Source organism: Phaenicophaeus curvirostris, chromosome Z, assembly GCF_032191515.1.
Source record: "Phaenicophaeus curvirostris isolate KB17595 chromosome Z, BPBGC_Pcur_1.0, whole genome shotgun sequence".
NCBI classification, from domain to species: Eukaryota; Metazoa; Chordata; class Aves; order Cuculiformes; family Cuculidae; genus Phaenicophaeus; species Phaenicophaeus curvirostris.
In genome coordinates this window covers 30,121,924-30,143,741 of record NC_091431.1, presented here as the reverse complement: position 1 = coordinate 30,143,741, position 21,818 = coordinate 30,121,924, and the positions used below count along the sequence as shown (strand labels likewise).

The window sequence follows — 21,818 nt, the reverse complement described above, 5'->3', positions numbered from 1 at the left end:
TAGTTTGGCTAGTCCCAAATCTTGTCTGTGATAATCATTAGTATGAAGGGCTTCATGGAAAGTAGTCCATGGCAACTGTTTATGAGCAAGGAAAGTTTTTTCTTAGTAACATCAACTGGTGCTTAATCAACATTGAACTGTGTGTATCAGGTTGTCTGTTAAATCTGCCTAACTTAATTATATATAAACACAGTAACATATCTTCATGTTCTACCAATACCTATATTTTGGTAGGTACAAAGACTGGATAGGTTCATACATATACCGAGCCCATGTATTATGATTTTCTGAATCGCCTCAACTTCTTGCTTCCAGTAAAACTTAAATATTGGCATGGGATATATTTTATTAATATTTTGTACAGCCAAATAGGCCCTTCTTCTTGAATAGGAGATGGGTAACTGTTAATTCCTGGTTAATCTTTATTATTTTGGATGTTTTTATTAGGGCCCTTATATCCGTATGAACACGTAAACATGAGACCAAAACTATTTTCTGTAGAACTTAACAGAAATGTAAAAATGCACCATAAACACATTTCTGAAGTTTTATTAAAATACCAGCTCCTAAAAATCTTTTCCACTTGCTAGTACATAAATGTGCTGTTGAAAAGAGGCACCATACAATGAATATGGCATAAAACTCACAAAGAATCCAATTAATATGGCCTTTATTAACACCATATTGTTTTAAAAATATTTTTACAGTTTATTACACAATACAAGCTTGGTAACAGCAAGAATAAAACAAAACAATTTTCGGTATTTATTGCATAAGAACAAGTAGCACATATTGTTCCATTACAATGCCAATTTAAAAGTTAAAAATACTAGGCCATATCCTAAGGCTTTTAACTCAGTGTTAAGATTTTACCTTCATTAATGATGCAGACTTTTTATCTGGACAATTAGGGACTTGCTCAAGATAAGTAACATTGCCAAGGCATAATCTTCACAGTTCATTCATGGAATGGACTCCTACTGATTTTCCTGTCTCTAAGGCTAACCCCCTTGCAACACAACAGCAATATAAGAGTCTTTTATTCATGTCGCTGCAGTTACAACTTGCTCATGTGCAAAAGAGATGGCAGCCAGGTATTTAAATATTATTTATTCAATGACAGCTCTAAAAGGACTTCGTGAATTACAAGCAAAAGCTCAGAACAGAGATGTAGTGTTTATTGGCTTGAAAGAGAAAGCACCAGAAAAACATTTGGGTTTAGGACTCTAGAAAATAGCATGAATGCATCTATGCTTTTTATGATATGATGACCAGCTATTTCCTGTGTGCCACTCCCTGTGTTCATGACAAGAATAATGGTAATTCCACCTCCTTAAACACTATGGAGCACCACAGGATTATAAACAGAAAAGCTCAGGAGGACCAAATGTAGGGCCTGCAACTCTGCTGTGATTTTATGTGGATTTTAATCCCCTGCCCTCCTGCTTGTACTGCATCTGAGAGATCTGATATGAGAAAGCCCAACTCAGTCCAAAGGCTACAGAGAAGCTAAATGGCCATATAATGCTACCAACATTCAGACAACACAGTTAATTCTTCCTCCGCCATCCCTTGTTTCCCCTACAAATGGCTGCACAACTTAAAAATGTCAGGCAGTTGTTACACTTTCCCATGCTATTCCAATTCTTGGATGTGCAAACGCCTGAATGGGCATCTAAGCTATTAACTTCCATATGTTAACTCTGCTATCTGTTACGTGTCAGAGTCAGCATCCATTATGTCTACATTTCTGAAGCACAACACTAACCATGTTTCTTTCTAACAATTCGGAGCTCTAAAAATTCTCTTAAGTTTTGCATTATAAATATACCGAGGACATATTGCATTAATTTCCATGGGGTTTGTGTTATGCAGACCTGCAGAAAGCCAGGATATTAATGGTCTGTATAGCAATCAGAAAATACCAAAGCATAATATTGTATCACATAAAATAGCTGAAAAGACACAGAATGCAATGATGACCATTGTAGCAGAACAGTGTGTTCCTTTCTCTGGGCCTCGTTCCCATTAAGGATTTAGAAATACTAGAGGGAGTTTAGAGGAGAACAGAAGTAAAATAATAAACTGGACAAGGGCAGCTGATCTAAAGATACCCCTTAATTCCTTGTAGAATAATTAATAGGTGTTTTCCTGGCTTGGTGGTCGATAGCAGATTCACAGAGGCTCTCAACCATGTTGTCAACAACCGCAAGTGCCACACAATCCAGCCACTGTGTTAAGACACAGCACCAACAGAACTAGCTCATCTGCCCTGCCTATGCCTCCTGAAAAGCCTATAACCATCTATCACGTCACACCAGTCACAGGACTCATGCCACCAGGTTTCACTTATGCCAGTAATGTCGTAGCTCTGGGCTGGGGCCAAAGCAGCTCTGGGATAGCACTCTGTGCTGTGCATCTGCACACACTATGCATCTGCAGTGTGTCCTGGTAGCCAAGAGGGCAACCACATCCTGGGGTGCATTATGCACAGTTTAACCAGCTGGTCAAAAGAGGTGATTACCCCACTGTATTTAGTGAGTGCAGCCTCAGCTTGAGTTCCATGTGCAGTTCTGGGTACCACAATTTAAGAAGGTCATCAGGGTACTTGAATACATCCAGAGGAGGGCAACAAAGCTGGTGAATGGGCTGGAAGGCATGTCCTGTGAGGAGCAGCTAAGGTTTTTGGGCATTGATTTCGCTAAGTTCCCAAGAAGTGTGTTCCCATGACACCAAGACCGAGATGTCTCCAAGCACTGGGCTGTGATAGCATATAGTGATGGAATTTGACATCATGGAACAATGAGATGCATCTCTCACTGCTGGTACCTGGGTGGAGTCTTGTGCAGGGGGTTCATGCTTGCACTCCAGCTGAGCAATTTGTGTGGCTGGAGTGCAGAACAAGTCCTGCTGTTCTTGGCCATTGGAGGACTTTACTTGGCCCTGCTTCAGGCAGCTAGGACACCCATGAGGTGCACTCACAGCAGCAGCGGTGAGCTGGGAGGGGCAACCTCACGCCTGGGAGCTGGGAGGGTTTTCTTCTTGTGGGACCTGGATGTTTCTTCGACTTGTCCCCACAGCAGTCAACAACTGTGGCCTCTCTTCCTTTTCTAGCATAACACCCCCTGCTGCAGCAACAGCAAGAGGGAACAACATGAGCGCCACAACTCCCCCCAGCCCACGGCAGGAAGGGAAGAGCATGGCCACAGAGCTGGAGGACCGCTGTCCCATCTGCCTGGACAGCTGGGAGGAGCCCAGCTTTGCTATGCCATGCCTCCACCTCTTCTGCTACACCTGCATCCTGCGGTGGGCTGATGATAAGCCAGAGTGCCCCCTCTGCAAGAGAAGGATCACATCTCTAGTGCACTCGGTGCGAGCGGACGATGACTACGTGGAGCATGTCATCGCTCCACCCGTAATACCAGAAGTCATCGTCCGCCAGGGGGAAGGAGCTCAGGAAGACTCCGCTGTCTAGGACCTCCACCACCCTGGAGCGCCCCAACCACGGCCTGAGGAAGGGATGCCCAGAGCTCCTGTGGGTGGCCTCCAGCTGGAGGAATGGGCGAGCCTTTTCCAGGCCCTGCTGCTCTGGCTCCATACAGCACTGCGGCACATCTTCAACGGCAGCCAGGCGGAGGCAGCCTTGGTGAAGGACACTGTTATCGACATCCTGATCAGCCATGGGGTGGATGAACAACTTCTTCTTCTGATGCCGCAGGACTCCCTCCTAGACTACACAGGGACATTTGTGGAAGAATTTATAGTGTCACTGTGCAACGATGCTGCAGGGAAGCCTTTTGTCTGCTGGGCCTGCAGGAGGGTCTCCCGTCTCCGTTCCAGCTCCCTGCCGCAGCCCTGCAATATCCATCACAGACAAGCTACCTGGCACCTCATCCATTGCCATCGGTGGGGGTGCCAGCAGCCAATCCTCTGCCCCCACTGCCCTCACTACTGGAGGAAGAGCCACTTGAGGAGCCAGGGTTCAGACCTGACATTTGGAAACCCTTCTTTAACAAGAGGGTGGTCAGATCCTGGAACAGGCTCTCTAGAGAGGTAGTCAATGCCCCAAACCTGTCAGTGCCAGGCACCTGGCCAATGTCCTTTGTAACAGGCTTTACGTTTTGTTCAGCCAAGGAGTAGTGAGGCAGTTGGCCTAGATGATCCTTGTAGGTCCCTTCCAACCATCCCATCCCATCCCATCCCATCCCATCCCATCCCATCCCATCCCATCCCATCCCATCCCATCCCATCCCATCCCATCCCATCCCATCCCATCCCATCCCATCCCGCTCTTCTTGTAAAATGGAATGTTGGCCAGCTTCCCATCAATGGGGACTCCCAAGACCTCTGGTAAATGCTTGAAAGGGGTCCTGCCATCACATCCACTAGCTCATTCATTACTCTGGAACAAATCTCACCAGGCCCCATGGACTTATGAACATACAACTGATGTATCTAGCCCCTTAGAATCTCTTTGCCCACAAACAGACAGTCACTGCTCCTGCAGCTGTGGTCCTCCAACTCCGAGGACTGGGCAGCCTAAGGTTACTTTCAGTATTAAAGACTAACGCAAAAAAATGCATTGAATGCCTCCACTTTTTCTGCATCCCTGTTTGCGAGGGGACCATCTTCAATGTGTACGGACATGTATGGGTCCTATATTTTCCTTGGATGTCCTCTTGCTAGTAACAGTTCAAAAAATCCTTTCTCGTTGTCTGGTACAACAACAGTCAGTTGCAACTCTAGTTGAGCTTTGGCCTTTTGTGTCACCTGCCTACATTTGCAAACCACTCCTCTGTAATCTTCTTGCAAAGCCTGACCTTGCTTCTAGAGATTATCCAATCTCTTTTTCCTTCTTGCTCCCAAGAAGAGTTCCTTGTTCAGCCAGGCTGGTCTTCTACCCTGCTTACTTGACTTGTGACGCAATGGGGCTACCTGCTTCTCTGCTTTTAAATGGTGGTTCTTCAAAACTGAGCAACACTCGTGGACCCCTAAGCCCTGAAAAACAGATTCCCAGGGGACTGTCAAGCGGCTCCCTGCGTAGCTTTAAGTTTACTCTCTTGAAATAGCAGGTAGGAACTCTGGTGAACTTTTTGCTCTTTACATTGAAAATTTTAAACTCAACCACTCCATGAATCTGTGGCCAAGACAGTCATCAACCATAACATCTCCTGTGAATCCTTCTCTATTCACAAACAACAAGTCCAGGAGTGCACTTTTCCTAGTTGGCTCACTGCCTACTTGTGACAAGAAATCACCTTCAATCAACTGCAGGAATTTCCCAGACCTGCCTGAAACAGCAGTATGGCATTCCCAGCTGATGTTTGGGAAGCTGAAATCTCCCATAAGGACAAGGGCTACCAATATAGAGACTTCAGATTTTTTATAATTGCCTATAGAATGACTCATCAGTGCTAGTGTTAAGAGGCATGAAAGGAAGGCACAGCTTTTAGATTTATGTATTATTCTACATCTATTTCTAGATCAACAACACATTTCACTGTAAATCCTAGCAGGACAGTGAGAGATGTATGGAAATTAAAAACAATGCCTTGTATCTGAGTGTCCACTATGGAACTTTTTATGTGTGTACTAGGTTCTTGGTATATGGTTTATGTAATATCTATGCACTGGTCCCTTCACGCATGGAAAAAATGCAAGTGTGGCTTGAGGATGACATGCAGAAGTAACAATAACTCATTTGCAGTCTGAATTCTTTATAAACCACTCTGTTATGTTAGAAGTCTCAAATCCTCCTATTAAGCAGGACAATGACTGAGGGGGAAACTAACTTCTGTACCTCAAAAAAAATTCTATAAACTCCTCGCTTTTATGTATTACGATCATGCTTGATGTGATAAACAGTGAAGTAGCATGTCACATTTTACAAAAAGTCAACTAGCTCTCAGAATATTACTTTTTCAGTAGGATGTGATATAATCAATTTGAGTAACAAGAAAAGTCTAAGAGTCTTCTGAAGCCATTTTATCACTATCTGTTACAATCTGTGCATGTGATGCTTGCTAATCTGATGCTTTCACTCACTAGTCTGCTTTCATGGAAGTCTGCAGTATTTGTTAATGTTTACTTTTCTTCTGATAATCCTGCTCACATAAAACTCATGTAATAATGCTCCTTGAGGAAGACACTCCTGTTCACACACTCCTTCTGGCCTCAAGAGATTACAGGAAGACCCCAGAGACTCCATGCCAGAGTTTCGTCTCTCTAAACCAAGCCTTTATAATGTAGCTGGAAGCAGACTTCTTTCCTAAAAGACTATTGGAGTGTTACCCACCATGGTAACAATGGCCTAGAATACACTGCTGCTGCTCAAGAGTCATTATTGTCTACCTCCCAATCATTGATTAGGATGTTTTTTTTCCCCTTCTGTCGATTCTCATGGGTAGATCTCAGAAAGCTGATACAGTTGAAGCTGTTTCATTTTCTCACCCATTGCAGTTAGTTCAGATTCCAGATGCTCAAATTTTCCATAAGCTGCCAAAGCCATCTCATAAAATAAGGAAATCACAGGGTCACTAGTTCAGTCCCATAAGCAAACCTTGTCTAAAATCTCAAATTAGCCAAGATCAGTTCTCTTGACTTCAGTGTTCTTGCTTAGTTAGAAATGTCTTTTTCTCCAATTACCTGCATCTTTACTGTGTTTATCTGTATATCCTCAAAAAGCACTTATGGGTATCTAAGCATAAATGAGTAATCCTAATTAGATTTAAAACCCCAAAATATTTAGAGCTAACCCTAGAGAAACTTGCCCTCCCTTTTCATTCCTGTCTTCCAGACTATATCAATATCAATTTGAATATTTTGGTGTGTTCTTGTATTCACAGAATGCTTTTCATCTGAATTTTTTTCCTGAGTCCTGTGTAGTGAGATAATCTCAATTCTACTACCTTACTGTGGCATTAATTTCCTGGCAACATTATATTACTTGAAAATTACCCGAGATGAATGAAAAGGGATCCAGCCTTCTACAACGATCTCATTTTTTTAAGGTAGACTCTTCTTATGCAATGGGGAAATGTAAAAAGGTAAAGAAAAAAGAGTGTATTCTTCATCATGCAGCTGCAGTTTGATAACTTGGGCCACATATATTATTTATTACAAAAGCATTTCTTTGCAAAACTAGTGTAATCACTTGCCTTCAGTTCTTATTTCTTGGATTGTCTGCCTCAGCTTTGCCAGATATTTTTTACACCATCTCTGAAAATTTTTGGCTCCAAAAACTGTACTTAAATATGTTATTGTTACTCCATAGGGGAAAAAAAATCGTTTGCCACTTAAATCCTATAAAACAGAAAGCAAAATGTGCTCTTTAAAGAGGTACTATTTAGCAAGGTACTCAAGAGCTGGGACACAAGACAATTAAGGTTTTTTTTTCCCCTGAAGAGTGCATATACACACTTTTTTCACTCACTCTTTTTCCAAGTATCCCCGATTCAGCTGAAGCTACGGCCCGAAAAAATCCACAAGGCAGTTGCCTGCATATGCTAAATGGTGGTTTTCCCAAACTATAGCAGATTGTCTCATTGGAATTTCAACCAGGACCATTTATAGTTATTAAAACACTTAGGTAAAGGGAAAAAAGAAATAAAACTACAGATGCCAAGAATTTCTATTTAATTTCAAGGATTACTCCAAAGTCCAAGAGCAGTCTGCAACTCGATAAAAAGATTACTAAAGCTAAGATATGAAAAAAGGGACATGTTACTGGAATATGAAGCGTTTTTCTTGGAAATGACACAGTGTGTATGTTTGCCTATCTGTCTATTTATAACACGAAACATGACCCAAGCACTTTTTTCCTGTGCAACATGTTAAGCGTTGCATCGCTTTTGAATACATATGTAATAGTAAAATACGCTCAAAAGCTGCTATTATGAACTGACCAAATTTTCTCTCAAAATTTGTCAAAAACCCTCAGGAAAGAATAATGATAATTAATAAACAGGTTTGTAAAACAGGTTTTGAACCTGAGTTGAAATTAAAATGTTTTCCATATGGTGCTGAGTAATCTTTGTAACACCAAAACTGCATTTCTGTAACACTTCAAGCTATTTTTCACAGTTTGATGCAGAAGGCAGTGTCTGTTCAAACCTCCTGCTAAATTTATGCCTTAGCGCATTTCTGAAGCATTCACTAGAGAAATGGGAGCTCTTCTGTTCTTGTCTATGTCCATTCTACCACTCAAAGGTTATGGGAAAGAACATTAAAACAGAGTAAACAGCAATAGAATATGCAATGAAATCAAAAGAATGTCTCTCAGTGTAGCTGATTAAGTACAGCAACAGGCAGGAAGTTAAGTAAACATACAGTCACAGAAAAAAAATCCAACACTGGGGGAAAGACTCCTTTGGTTCTTTTTCATAAGAAGAATTGCTAGATGGCAAGCCTAATTCTCACAAGAACTTTGTTGCAAACTTTGTACTCAGCATTTGGAGCTTATCCTGTCAAGCAGGAAGTATAACCACATGCAGCATGAGAGAAAACATTTCAGTTTGTATGACAAATGTCACTTGAAAATGGGCTTTGCTTTTAATTTAGAGCACTGTAAACACATCAGGAGAAGCTAGTTTTGATCATTTGCCAAATATTGCACAAGTATTTACACTAATAAGTAGCCTTCTATAACAGGAAGTGTACTGTGTATTTTATGTGTTCCCACAAATTCTAAGAGAAAGTCTCATCCCTTCTGTTTCACAGATGTTTCTAGAGAAGAAGTTCAATCATCAACTAAAGATTTAGGTAACATTACGAGTACACTATAAATAAGAGTACATTTTAATTAGAGAGGTTTTCTCACTGACCAGTCTTTCCGGCCCCAGGTTAATGCCATGCCTTACTGAGTAAAATACGATATACAGTTAAGAAAATAATCATAGGGTCTATCACCACATTGTTTTCATTGTGTAAATTACAAAGTAAGGCATATTCCAGCTGTTAGGAAAACTAACTGGTCTATTCTCCTATGTCACTACTACGGATCATAACTACAAATGTACAGTGTACCAAGTATTCTGCCTCATGCTGCTGTTACAAAGGCTATGACATTGACTGACAGCTAAAGGTTTTGTTTGGTAAACTTTGTGCTGGACTCACCCTTTTATATCTAAAATGTCGCAGGAAGGAAGCAAGCCCACACAACTGCTATGCTTTTTAGGTGCAGCAAAAGCTCTCTTACATTGCCTTATCGTCTGGCTTGCAGTGCTGATAGTATGGAACAAGCAAAACCAGTTCCAAACATGGGAAGCGTTTTTCTACTCTAACCCTCCAAACAAGCTGGATGGGGGGTGGAGGGAGTGGGGGTGGCACATGATCAAGGAATGCATGATTATCTTTATTTGGGATTTCACAGGAGAAAGATGTTCTGTGGTTAACAGAGTTAACTTCAAGTAAATTATGCAGAAATTTGAAGCCACTTTTGGAAGGTACAGGATAGTTTGTAGACCGCTCAGTGAGTTCTTGGAATGAGTTGGTAATAATGTTTTGGTGCAGCTATGTATGCAAGCAGTGAAAGAGTGCTTAAAGTTGGACTCTAACCAATGAGTTTCAGAAAGTTGAGAATGTGAGGTTATGACCATGACATGAGAGCTGATCAGTTTTCAAAAGAGATGAAGTGATGAAAAAGGGAATCAGCAGACTGAAAAAAAAATGCAGAAATCAGGAAAACAAGTCAAAGAAGTAGGTGGTTCAGGAGAACTGGCAAAGAAATGATACTAAGGATACAAAGTAGGAGATGGGGAATGTAGGAAGGGAGCAATTTGCTTAATGATGGGTTTCACTGGCACCAGCCATAAGCATAACATACACAGGGTGAAAACCAAGTTCAGTTATGTAAGCACATATGAAGGTCTGAGGTAGAAAGTGAGCTAGATACACCAATAGGAACAAGATGCCTACAGGCACGTCAGCACTCGAAGACCAAGAAGGGAATTGACAGAAAGACGGAAATAATGATAGATAATCCAGACAAAAATTAAAGGTTTAATACTGTTGTATTACCAGTCTCTAACAAAGTTAATGCAAGCAAAGACAATACTTATACAGGACAGTATCAGACTAATTCAGTGAGCTGGATGCCTTCGAACTGGTAGACACCAAAAAATGTAAACTTTGGACTCCTACAAATCCAAAGTAAGGATCTGCGTGATTCTTGCTTAAACAAACACCCAAAGCAGTTTCAGATACTGCAGTAGCTGTTCTTGAGAAATGTGGTGATGCTCTGGGAAAAAAAAAGTAATACATATTTCTTCTTTAAAAATGGTAGGCAAACTCAAATATTATGGATCAATCTATTTGTAAACACTTAAAAGTTAGAGAGGAAATAGGGGAGAACAAACACACTCAGCTATTTTACTGTACCACACGGGAACAGTCTGTGGGGCAGTGAAGAATAAATAGATATATCTTGACTTGATCCTCTGTCTCATGTGACAGACACATGGAGGGCTCAGGGAGTGTGAGAAAGATGAAACTGCCAAAATGGAAATGTAAAAGCAATAATATGCTAATATCTCACAGTGAGTTAACAGTTGTTCATGGCTAAACAAAAGCTAGACTAAGTGGGATTTTGGAGTAGCCTATGCCTAATTTAATCTGTTAAATATTTCATTAGAAAGACAAAACCGTAATAATGTGTTTATTGAGTTTGTAGGTAATTTGGAGTGGAAAGCGACTGTTTCAAGTGCAAGACAGTTTTAAGAGTCAAAATCACCTTGGCAAAACTGGAGAAAGCATATGCAAGTGAATGGATGATATTCAAGAGTAAATGCAAGATACAATATTCAGACAAGAACGTTTAATCACACAATTGCAAGATGAGCAGCAGCTGGCTCACAACAGGTCTCCATGGTTAGTGACATAGGGGTGACATGTGACTTGTAATGGATTACCTGTTGATCACCGGTTAACAAGATACACTGTTGGGAAAAAAGTATATTGGGACATATAACCAGGAGAACAGCTTACAAGATGCAGGTATGCAGTATTAAGAGTTTGGGTGCTTTCAATTTTGGATGCTACTTTCAAAAAGAACATAAAGCAAAATCCAAGCAATGGCAGAGAGCCCGGAACAGGGCCATATGAAGGACTCATCAAACGCAGAGCCTACAAGAAAGACTGGATAAATTAAGATAAACTAACCTGAAAAAAACTAGAAAAGGCTAAGGAATAATACAGATAAGAATCTCCATGGACATAAAACATTCCTGCAAAGAATAAGTTAATTATTTATTGTCCATTCAAGAGGGATAAGATGAGAAGTCATAGACTTCAACAGCAGCAAGAAAAATTAGACGTGGACATTGAAGGAAAACTCAGAAAGGACTGAGAAACACTCGAACAGGTCACCTGTGAAGGCTGTGGTCTCCATTGCTAAAAAGTCTTAAGAGCACCTTAGATACGAATCTGTCAGGATGTTATTCTTTTGGAAATGGGTAAAATAGGTCTATTGCTTTAAGCTCCCTTAGCTCTACCTTTCTACAGTTCTGTAATCCATCTCAATCCTAGTTCCTTAACAAACCTTCTCTTCCTCAGAAATCACGACGTATAAAAATTAATCAATATTTGCAGTGCACATGGGAATAGTGCTTGAACTGTTGTCTTATAAGTACAATCAAAAGATCAATGTTTAGGTAATCATTAAGGAATTAATGCAATTATCTATGGCTACACAAACCCTATGTGTCCCTACTTAGGAACACAGGTTCAACTGTAACTGGATTTACTGTTGTCAGCAATATCATAGAATCACAGAATATCTCAAGTTAGAAGGGACCCATAAGGATCATTGAGTCCAACTCCCTCCTCCTCACAGCACTAATATAAAACTAAATTATATTACTAAAATGTATATACTAGTGGAAATGCTGCAGGAGTTACTAGTACGTAAAATAAGGAGTCATACTGCCAGTCCTTACTAAGAGGAGACAAGATGGTTGTATTATTTTTAGTCTGACTTTCGTTAGATGTTAGTGTTTTACTTTTTCCCTAATATCCACTTCATCAAATCTTTTATTCATTGCAGCTTATCACTATCATTACAAATAAAAGCTTATAGAGCGAAGACTAATATAATCGGACGACATCTTTTTTTTATAACACACAAAAATGCATATATAGACTTTATGAATTGCTCATCTGACTTCAGCCACTACTGAAAACTTACTGTTCCCTAATAATACATGAAAATGTCAGGTAATGGTTTAGCTATCTCTGGTCCCTGACTGCTTTTTTAATTATGGTTCTAGTTAAGAAATATGTGTCTATAAGAATCACACTTTTTGAAGGTATTATTTAGCTTATAAATTATTTTTATTATCTTCTAGAGTTTCTATCACACCTTGACCTGTATCCAATTCCTGCCTAATTAAACACTTTATCACCTTATCAATTCCTTTTTGAAATTTCAAGTTATTACTACTATTATTTTATTGCTTAGCAATAAGAATTATATTGGTAAGAAGACAACAGTTCTCCCTTGAAAAAGCTTTAGCTCATTGGATCAAAATTTGCATACAGATCTAACCAGGAACTTGGTTTATTCAAAAATGCAGATAAATAGAAAACTCTGCTATTTCATATTTATAATGTGAAAAAGCTGTATAATCCAACAAAGATGCTTTGAAACTTATTAGCTTGCCTGTAGTAGTAAAACATGTATTAATTACTTTCAGAAAATGTAATTCTTAAGAAAAGGCATTTGTCATTCCTTTGACTAGACACTAATTTTTTTCTGAATCTTGTCCTTACTTTTTTTCAGACAATAGATTACAGACACTACAGTTGGAAAAATTCAGTTGTCACACCTACCATCAACACAAAAGAACACTATTTTTCCAGGCTAACCTAACAATTGTCAAGTTATTGAATTTTCAGTTCATGCTGTACTAATTCACTTACTTGTTCTCACTGATATGAAACAATTTTTTTTCTTGATCCAGTTTAAATACAAGTTTACTATTTCTGACTGTACCAGGTACCACCATGAACACAGACCTCCCCAGATTCAGTATCTTTTCTTTCCTTGCCACTTTTACATGTCACACCTTTTCAGTTACCTTGCCTTTTAAGGAGCATGGCTTTCTCAGAGTGAGGAACTGAAATTTTCTAAAAATAAGGCCTTTTTGTGTACTCAGATTAAAGCAGCTAAAATCCACAGTCACTTTCAAAATGAAGGGGATTAAAATTACATTGCATCTTTCCATAACAGTAACATGCTTAATGAGAAAATACATGTAATTTAGCAGAAAGGCAGAAGAAGCAGAAGAAATATTCAGAACTGGGACTAGAATGATACACAATAAAATATGGAAACATTTTTTTCAGGATAAAATAAAGTGAAATCCTGGCCCTAATGGAGTTAAAAGGAATGTACCCACTGAGTTCTGTACACCAGGATTTTACTGTGCTTATCTGAAAACACATTCAATACTTTCACAGTTAATTCCATTTGAAGACACAGTGGAGCTCTACTACTTTGTCACAGAGCTGAATTCGCAAAATTAATATCTTGTATGAATTGTCCAACAACAATCCAATTTTAGTTATCTGCTTTAATTTAAAATCCAAAATGAATAAGTTTACAGTGTTCTGTAATAAAAATTTCCAGTGTATGTAAAAACTGAATATATGTTTTCTAGTTAGTCAGTTAGAAGACGGCTTTTTTGTCAAAAATTGTTTTGTTGTTCATCTGCCAAATCTTGCAAAAATAGTTACTTTCTTTGGAAATCTTTGGAAACTCAGAAGTGAATAAAATAAAATAATTCAGTAGCATTACAGCATAACAAAAAATATACCAGCAGTGTTAAGACATAACTGGGGAATTGAATCTGAGCATGCTAGAAAACCATTTAAGGGAAAAAAGCATTAGCAAATGCATGTCATTTTGCTTGTGTAATTTGTCATTAAGAAGAGAAAAATAAATATGTGGGTCAGAGGTGAAAGTTTAATTTTACAAAAAGTCCTTTCCTGTATTTTTAGCACTCATTACAAGGGAATATTTCAGGTCTTGCAATTTTCCTGGGAGAGCATGAAGAAGTATCCACTCCTTCGTAAAAAGAGGTTTGTAGGGGTAGTGGAATTGTTGAGGTTGGAGGGTATTTACTTCTTTCCATTTGACCTCATGGAAACTTTGCTACCTATGATTCCTGTACACAAGGTTTACTTAGGCAGACTAAAGGAGGCAACAAGGTCACCTACAAATTCCCTGAGAAATTTTACGAATATTTTATGACTGACAAGCCCAGCATTGTGAAGAATTTATTGACTGTGCACTTTATTGCTTGAAATATTTTACGAGGTAGGTTTGGACAACAACAAATTGAGATTCTGACTGAGTTTTGTAATTCTCTTCCCTCCATCTCTGCCGTCTGTCATACGGATACCTATGCCGCCTTGAAGCGAAAGACTATCTTTAAGCCCTTCCAATCTTTTCAAGTGATAACATGACCTGAACTGATACTAATAGGTTATCCACTGTTATTCATACTATTTCTGAGAATCTTGCACATCTATATGACTAACTTGTTAATTTAAAACAGCTCGTTGATCCACTGAGGGGAAAACAAGCAGCAACGTACAAAGACAGTACTTTGGTTTTGTTGCTATCGTCACTATGTACAAAATGTAGCTTTAAAAGTAGTTTCAAACAAAGGCATTTTCATGGATTTAACGTCTCCTATGACACTGATTCCATATTACTGTCTGGCACTACCTTTACCTAGAACACACCTGCTTATTTGTATGGCTCATTTCTGAACTGTAGGCCCTCCAAGACAGACATACTGCAACTTGTCCAGTTAGCATAACTTGACAGAAAGGAAAAAGTTAGCAAAAGGCATATCCTTGGCATTCCAGTGATGCCCCTGACAAAGTGTAGTTCTCTGGAACAAGACATGGACATGATACAAAAGGCTAGCTGGCATATCACAGAAGACAGGGATTGGAAGGGACTTCTGGAGATCAGCTAGTCCATCCCTCCTGCTAAAGCATGGCCACTTACAGATGGCTGCATGTGTCCAGGCAAGTTTTGAGTATCTCCACAGGAGACTCCACAACCTCCCTAGGCAGCCTTTTCCAGTGCTCTGTCTCCCTCACAGTAGGTTTCCCTCATGTTAAGGTGAACTACTTGTGTTTCAGATTGTACTCGTTGCCCCTTGTCCTTTCGCTGGGCATGACTGAGAAGGGTCTGGTGCCACAGTGTTCAAGACAATCATTTCCTCCAAGGCCAAACTTAGAAAAGACACGGCCATTCTAGTATAAATTTAGCCAAAGCCCGAGGCAGACATTCAGCATGGCAAATCTTACTCTGAATGGCTACATTTATTACAATTGTAAACTATTTTATGATGTGAGCAGGTGGACAAATGTAGGTGGCAACTGACTACAATCTGAAATAGTTTTCTGCTTTCACCATTCATGTATGAAAAAAACCTACTGGGTCTGGATGAATGGCTCTGTGGCAAAGCAAGCCTCCAAGCAGTTAAATGTCTCTAATCTGTTCTGCATCCTACACACAAGTGTGTGTGGGAATGCTTGTAAATGTAATGAAGTGCTGACTGAAAGAAGTTTATACTTTATACCTGGCTTCCAATTAGATACAGATAAGCCAACCTTAGGTAGCATAAACTCCTTCTCACTATGAAGATGGAATATGTCAACTATAAGCAACCTCAGAATGCCCAACTTTCTAACACTGCCAAGACTTTATTTTTACAGAACAATCTTTTCCTGTTAACATCTTGGCTCAATTAACTGCTTTTTTGAAGTCAGTGTGATCTCGTCACTGATTCCAGTGGGTTTTGGATTGAGGTCTTAGACGTGCAGCTGTTTTAAATACGGTGTAAGAATTCAAATACTGCACAAAATAAATACCAAAAAGTGGTTTATAAATTTATCTTGTACAATAACCTAACCCAGAAGATAGAACAGATGACAAGATGATATCTATTAATTTTTCTTACATCTCCCATGTCATATGTAAATCATGGTTCTCCATCACTGCAGGTCTAGTTTCTAGCACATTTCAAAAATCTCCTGGCTCCAAGTTTCGGCAAGATCTGAGCATGCGTGTCCTCTATTAGAAAGGGGACAGAATAGAAAGAGTCTACAGACCTTTTATGAGGTCTATCTGTAAGTTGCATCTTTAGTGTAAGCACTATGGCCTCTGTTACTCTGTACAAACAGTATATTTGTTTGTTTTCTCAGGCATGAAAAGTAAACTTTCCTGCTAAATTCTTCAAAGAGTGAGCTGGGTATCATAATAGAGAGCATTTCAACACCCAACTTCAGGGACACCAAGTTGCTCTGCTGGGTTCCATAGGCTTCCGGAACCTACGTGTCCATAAGAAAACGTGGACACTTACGAGTGGGATATTAAAACAGCAAGGTAAGCTAGACATGAAGACTGTGATTATTTAACCTTTTGCTCTGTCCTGGAAATTCAGGTCATAAGGTCATTCAGATTCTTCGACATTGGAAGAACTTTTATATATGACAGAATAAATTTTCACAGAAAACGCTATTTTAGCTTATCAGACTTTCTTAACTGCATCCGTATGTAGAGTATAAAGAATGCAGAAAAATCCAGTTACGGTTAGAATGTAAAAGATAAAACCTAGTCTAATGAAAATGAATAGAAAAATAAAAAAAGGCCTCAGTTTTCTCCATACGGTGTGACAATGGATGTGAGGCATTTTTTAGAAAAAATGAAATATATTCAGCAGATCTCTGCATGACATAGCGTTAATCATAAAAGATTAAAAAGGAAAAGCAATGAACATAAATATGGTTTACACCATAACAGCTTAAAATGTATCTTCAGAGTGATTTGTGCATAATGTGTCGTATTTTTCAAGCAGTAACTATGGAATCAATTTTCTTCAAAAATGCTGCAGCTTTTAGCAAAAAGGTAAACAGTATCTTAAGCTTCATGTATTATCTTCAGTGCATCCACTGTAAGGTCAGTTATTGCGTTCAGATATAAACCACAAAAAAAGAAAAAAAGAAATTAGCTGAACAGAAGGGTAATGTAATTATGTAATTCAGAAATGTAATACACAACTCCTGGCTTGCTTATGAACAGTAATAAAGAATTATATCTGACAAAAATAGCTTATGAAGTGCTGTTGATTTTTATATAACATTTTATAACTTCAGCGTAAAAGGCCAGGTGTCTTGTAGCTTCCAAATAGCTCAATTTTTAGAACCTCCACTGTTAGTCAATCCTCTGTAACAGGACTGATTTTTATGTTTGCTTACAACTAGACCCACAGAAATAAACATCTTTATTTCAGGCCCTTTCGGGATTAACTGGGTTCCTTGCCCCAAAAGAAAACATTATAATTTTCTTTACTAAATACTTGCCCAATTCCTATTATACGTACCTAAGACCCTTTTTAGGCTCTGGTCTTCCAATACTACATCACTGTAGTTACGTGGCAATTACTGCCAATTTACCCATGCACAAGGACTTGCTTCGCACATTTATGTTCCTCTCATTGTTATAGCATTCTGCTTTGTTTATGTTCTGCATAGAATGGGCAGACGATTTGGTTGTTTCTGCCTTCCATGCCTGGGGTATTCCCAGATGCTTGTCAACTAAAGCAATCCAATGCAGTTGTCTCCATTTTAAAGACGGAAGACTATAAGCACAAATAAATGGGTTTTACATGAATGTGAAGACAAAATCTGCTGTGTGCTCCAAGGCATGAGTGACACATAGGTCTATTTTTTAACAATACGTGCTGGAAACGCATAACAAGTGTTATGTAAGCAAAGGTATAAGATTCATATATCTTAGCATTATAATCTCAAAGCTGCATTGAACAGAAAGAAAATAGACAATCTAAGGAAACAGCTGCCTGCAAAACATATTGAACAGGCACGGTGCCAGAAAGGAAACTCGCTGTGTGTGCTATATGCTTATTAATAATACATAAAAATGAGGGACTTTTCTTCAGCAGTATCAGTGTTAAAACAAGATCAAAAAGGCTTTAAAAAAAGTTAAAAATCCAGACTGGAAATGCAAGCGTGCTACTTGGATAGCATATTAATCAGTAAAATTCTGCCATTAATAAAAAACAAACGTGAAAATTAGAAGACACAAAAGCTCCTGGCAGGTAGCATGAAATTGAAACAACCTTTATAAACGAACTTAGAGAACAAGTAGCTAATAAAAGATTTAACTCTCAAATATCAACAGCCACTTCACACAGACAATTAATTTCCATCTTGCAAGAAAGTAATTTAGCTTGAAAAGCCAAAATAGGGTGCTCTATTTTTCTCCTAAAATATGTTCTCTTTTCATTTCAGTTATATACTGCCATTGATGTGCTCATCCAGGGAAAATTAAACTATTCATTACACCTCATCTGCATGCAAAATATAAGAAAACCAAAACAACTTACAACCACGTGAGATTCCTTCTCGTCTTTATTCCCAGCTTTTCACTGTTACCTGTAAAGTCGCATATCAGTGTTACACACGTAAATGACTTTCTGTCTTATTTCATAGGTTTTATAGGTATCTTAAATAATACTAGGTGCCTAACTGAACATCCACAAGTACTTTCACACTCCTTGATTTTAGGTACCTAATTTACATCTTAAGTTTAGAGGCCACACTCCTCCTTGTAATTAAGATTGAGATTATTCCTCTAGCAAGTGAATCATGGCAGGTGCCCTGCGCTGAAGCGTGCTGAATAATGTTCTGAAGAAAATTCTCTCCACTAGCCAAGTTGGCAATCTCCCAAGTTCTGCACCTACACACGGTGCTGCCGAAGTTGCAACAGTACTACACAAAAAAACTAAAAAAACCAAACAAACCAGAAAAGACACCACAGTCCCAAATCCCCCTCTTTTCAAACTCTTTTCAAACAAAAGCTGTGAGCAAAGCTAAAAAACGAGCAAGCTGCATGTCTCCCTTTTCAGTCCCAGTCCTGCACTCTGTGAGAACCTGCAACCTGATGTGAATGGACTTTCCAGGGTAGTTCCAAATGTAAAATTAATTGGGGTGAAGGATCTTCAAAATTTTTCCCTTGGATTACATTTTGACTGAGTGACCATGTTAAAGGTAACAGCTGAGTGCAGAGAATCGCTGAGCAACTCTCCATCTAGTCTGTTTCTATTCTTATGCTAACATTGCTTCTCAGAGTAGCAGGGAGGCCAAGTCAAGATTTATACACTTGTGCTAAATCAATTTACTTTACCCATCACCAAGTATCAATATCTGGATTTTTGCATGCAGCAGTAATCAGGTTACCAAGCAACGTCATATGTTATTTAGGTAGTTACTCAGCAGTTTTGTTGCAGTTGCTCCTTTTTCTGATTATGATATATGTTTAAATAATAAATCTGCATGGCAATATACCTTCCCTCTGTAACTAAATGCACTTTCCATGTGCTACTTTGACTTCAAAGCTTATGTTGCTAGAACTAAATCGCAGTGAAAAAAACATTGAAAAACCCAAAAGAATGTGGAAAACTTTGCTTTCTTTCTTGAGTATTGATTCATGCATGTCAGTGTAATTGGGAGGAACTGAAAATACAGTATTATAAATTGCACAGTAGTATTAAATTACCAAAATAAAACACATGTATAAGTATCATGCAGTTTTAAGCACTACTACAGAGACACAGTTCAAAGAACAGAATGACCCACTGCAGCAGGCATCTGGTATGTCTCTTGTTGCCAATAATTTTAAATTTCATCTTTAAAATCACTGCAGTCTGCAAAAAGTCTTCAAGACCTTTGTCACTTCACAACAATAACTATTTTAGCACTCTTCACAACCATCCTGTTTTAAAAAACACACTAAAGAGGTCATTGGAAATAAAACTTTTTATCTAGGTGTAAACATGCCCTACCAATGTAGATGTGGAAAACTGCAGAAAAAGTGAATAGAAACTAAATTTTATTTTAATTTCTTATACTAAGAAAGTAAACTCAAACAGTGAAGGTGCAAAAGAAAATTATATTTCTGCAATTCTTTCAGCTTTCACCATGACTGTGGTTGTTTGCGCTCTGCATGGGGGGGTTCCATACACTTACCTCTGCTCAGGTAAGTGTTCACTAGTCCTTAACTCTGGAAACCACTGTGAATGACAGCTGCTCAGGGACAACATGTCTGCCTTCAGCTTCAAGGAGATGTTACGATACTGCACTGAATCTAGTTCTGTTTTTATTAGCTTTTTATGTTTTTCTGTGTCTTTGAGAATACTGCTGTTTCTCTGTTTCTACTGACATAGTTGTGTATCATCGTTCAAAACTCACTCTCATAAAATAAAATGTTCTTCGACTGAGAACAAAAATTCCTGGACAAGCACTCTTTATTCCTTTCTGCTGCAAAAGTCTGCAAACTGTGCTCTACATAGTGCAGGCACTACTGGAATAGGCTGCTAATCACAAGCTATAAGGTATAATCTTTTTAAATATTATAGTAAAACTTAACAAATGCAAGGCAATAGTCTGCCTGTTCCTACCCCTCTCCCATTTACCCGTTATGGTGCTCTACAAGGACAAACAGGACACTATTTTCTGACTTCCATTTCTCTGGAAGAAAAGCAGAGGAGGACCTGCTGAGCAACTGCATGAAGGAGAGGAATGCAGTAGCTAGTTTTCCCAGACCATTAAAATGGCTCCATTTGAGCATCTGCTTGGAAGCAGTACAACTTTGTCCCTCTAATTAAGTTAACACTGAGTCTTGAAAATGGCAGGGGGTTATGTTGGTGACCCTGGGCGTTTGGTCAGCGCCAACCATGGCTGCTTGGTCAGTGTTGACACCATTGATACAAAAAGTAGTTACAATTGCAAAAAGTGGAATAGTTTTGACCTAAGCTGAAGTTTCATCTAAGTAATTGCATTATTTTTAAAGTAAGACAGAATGTGCCTATGATAGCATGTTTGCTTTCAAGTAGTCTTTTTCCAGACCCTGTTCATTCTTTGAAGATGATGACATCTTGTGTGAAGTATGATCTGTGCTGAATAGATGTCCCTTCTTCTATAATCACCTCTGCTTTGAGTCTCTCCCCATCTCAAATGCAAGGTCAAGCGGACATCTGGAGCCAGCTCCAAATTAGCAAGAGTTCTGACTGTTGTAAAGTCCATAACATTAAAATTAGTCCTTGGAAAATAGTAGAATACGTATAAGATTTCTGGGAAAGTTTATACATATGCATGTAAGTAGGAAATATATAGTGTAACCAGCTCTTGGCTCGTTCACATGATCGATGGAGCTCACCCCCTCATGTTGCCCAGCCCTGACAAAGGACGCTTACTGTATTGAAGTCCAAAATCACAAAATCATTAGGTTGGAAAAGACATTTGAGATCATGAAGCCAACTGTGCCTGTCCACTACTAAACCATGCCCCTACGCACTTCCTCTACCCGTATTTTAAATACCTCCAGGGGTGGTGATTCAACCACCTCCCTGGGCAACCTCTGCCAGCGCCCGGTGACACTTTTGGTGAACAAGTTTTTCCTAATATCCAATCTGAACCTCCTCTGCCGCAACCCGAGGCCATTCCGACTGGTCCTACCGCCCGTCTCTCGGGGGAAGAGACCAACACTCACCTCGCTACAATCTCCTTCCAGGTGGTTGTAGAAGGCAACAAGGCCTCCCCTCACCCTCCTCTTCTCCAGGCTAAACACCCCCATGTCCCTCAGCCGCTCCCCGCAAGCCTTGGTCTCGAGCCCCCACGCCCCCCCCTCAGCGCGGGCCCCAGACCCGAGAGCAGCGCGGGGGGGGCGGCGGGACCAGCGCCGCCCCTCCTGCGGGGTCCTCGCGCCTCGGCGGCGGGGGCGG

The 21,818-nt window shown here is 39.4% G+C and overlaps 1 long non-coding RNA gene across 1 annotated transcript; it reads right to left on the bottom strand.

Moving 5' to 3' along the window:
* Positions 1 to 539: 539 nt before the first annotated feature.
* Positions 540 to 21,805, bottom strand: LOC138733053 (uncharacterized). Its single transcript, XR_011339362.1, has 3 exons — positions 21,587 to 21,805; positions 18,423 to 18,471; positions 540 to 3,855 (listed from the first exon to the last, which is right to left on the bottom strand). It is a non-coding gene; the product is annotated as an uncharacterized lncRNA (long non-coding RNA).
* Between the last annotated feature and the right edge of the window lie 13 nt (positions 21,806 to 21,818).